Below are 2,658 nucleotides of genomic sequence, written 5' to 3' on the forward strand. Positions count from 1 at the left end.
AGATACAAGGTGATATGATGGAGAAAGCTCAACTGCAAGACTGTTCAATACTCTGGAACAAGTTCTGACATGTGTTTGGAATATCTTCTTGGTTGTTGATGCCCATTGCCAAGAAGCGATCCATCCAAGATGAATCTTTGTTCTTGCAGGACGTTTGTTTTTGAAGCATCTGTTTGAAGAATGACTGGTTTTATGACAGTGCTTACATGGATGAAGATCAAAACAGTGATCTTTCAGATGGCCAACTCGGTCACAGTGTTGGCATTTTACGATCTGTTGTTGTTGTTGCGGTGGAAGAGGAGTAGAATCTGGAACAGCTGGAGGTGAACTGTCATGAGGAGCAGGTGAACTGTCATGAATAAATCCAGCACTCTGAAACTGAATGGGCTTTGAGTAGTCTGGAATATGAAAGGACAAGTCCTTGTCATATCCAAGACCAGTTCTGTGCTTGTTGTGGACAAGTTGTTCCCAAGGTCTGATGATGGGCTTGGGAAGTGTAGACTGAGTTTCTGCATCTGCATTTACAACTGCTGCTTTATTTGAATGAACTGTAACATTATTAACTTGTTGTTGATGGGTGGTTGTCTCAATGTTCTGAACAAAAATAGGTTCAGAATGATGTCTATTTTGATGTAGCTCTTCTTGCTGTAGCTGTGATTCAAGCTGCAAAAAATCAATCTTTTCCTGTGCATTTTGTAGACAGACCTGAATATCTGTGAGAGAAACTTTGCTGACTTTTAATGTATCATGAGTAGTAGACGACATTAGAGTTTTGAGGAACTCTAATACTTCATTGATTCTAGCCATTTTTTTTCTTCAATGTCAGATTTACACCTTACAACTACTACTCAGTGCAGAAAAGTAATACCTACTCACAGTACACAGCAATATCCTTTATACATGTGCAGCAAATGATCAGAGTTCAACCAGCAAGCACCGATTACAATCCATTACATGAAAATAAGAGTTTACTCATGACCAGCATTATGTTCTGAAAAAACAACCGACAAAACTTTTCTCCATAAAAGATTACAATCAGCCCACCAAACTCTTTGTGCAGCAGTTGAAGCAAGGAATTAATGCACTATAATGAATTTTAAATACAAAGCCACACTGGGGCAGCAACAACTGCAAACTTTCTTGAATCCTTCAAATACTCCTTCACTTTCTTGGCCAGTGGAAAAGAATAGTCAAGTTCAATAGCGACTGTAACCATTCATGATAACATGTGGAACAACTACAATTGTGGGATTCCAGATTCCCAAAGAAGGAATTGTACATAATCTCATAATCTTATGTGGAACAATGCAGATATATAAACTAAGTCAACATTGCAATTTCAAGGGTTTCATAGTAGCACATGCATATGAACATGCATCTCGGCCTATGCTCAATCAGTATCTCAATGTCTGGCAAATTTCTACCACTGGCAATCTCAATTAACATGTGGAAGCTTACCTTTCAATTCCTGGCAAATTTTATCATTTGCATGCGGAAGCTTATCAAACACCTGTTCAGTTGATGAGCGTGAAGTGTATGATGGAGTAATATTGAAGACAACGTTCATTACACCAAAACAGTGTCCAATATACGTGGAAGCCAGTCACAGTTTCAACACGGGCAGCGTTCAAAACGCACCAGCGTACAACACACAGCAAAGAACAAAATGCACCAGCGTATAGCCCTTCAAAAAACTTTCAAAATGCACCAGCCCGTCAATGGTCCCTGCAGAACTTACATTTCTTGGGTACACACTTCAAAGAATTTCCAGGTGCCATTGGAAATCTCATGGATTTAGAATTTCTCGTTATAAAATGCCCTTTCCTGGAAATACTACCGTCTTCGTTGGGTAACCTTACGAACTTGAAGGAATTGATGCTCCGGCATTGCAAAGCTTATTAATCAGAGAGAAAATGTGTATATGTCAGGAGCAAAGCGTATTAATCAGGATACCAAACGACAACAATATTTGAACAGTTTCAAAATTTCTAAGTCTCCACACTTTTCTTTATGATTCTCAACAAGCTGAGATTATTTCCCCTCTTTACATTTCCAAAGGCAAATTCGAAACCTTGTATTTCATGTACCTACGACTATAGTGGTGCAACGCTTCATAATTTACATCAGACTGAATTTAATCCATTTTATTTGGATGGAGAAAACCCAGATTAGTTTGAAACGTGTTGGCATTCATATTTGATAAGGCTGGCAATCTTGTTCACCTTGGGTTTCCCACACATGGGCAGCGTTCAACATATGGGTGGACAAAACTATGTAATAAGCGTAAATGGCGGTAAAGATAAACAGTGGTAAATGGCAGTAGTGGTAATGGTGGTATTACGTATTACAACCCAGCAACATCATAAACAATGGTATTGTGTATTACAACCCAGCAACATCATAAACCAAACACTGTTTCCTCCAGCGCAGAGCGTATTCATACCAGATAGCTCGGTCTCACATTTGAGTAATCTTACCAACTGGAAATTGCATTTGTTCGTTGTTTCAGATCCGGAACAGCACCACGATGATCAGCAAAAACGTTTTGCTTCAAATTCTGCGTCGACATGCAGCAAGGGAAGAGAAAATGCACCAGCAGCAAAACGAATCGAAACCCAACAATGCCATCGGTTTCATCTTGTTCTTAATTCAGGCCAT

Source organism: Pinus tabuliformis, chromosome 5_1 (genome assembly GCF_031772625.1).
Source record: "Pinus tabuliformis cultivar Carrire ecotype Pingquan chromosome 5_1, CPIR1, whole genome shotgun sequence".
NCBI lineage: Eukaryota > Viridiplantae > Streptophyta > Pinopsida > Pinales > Pinaceae > Pinus > Pinus tabuliformis.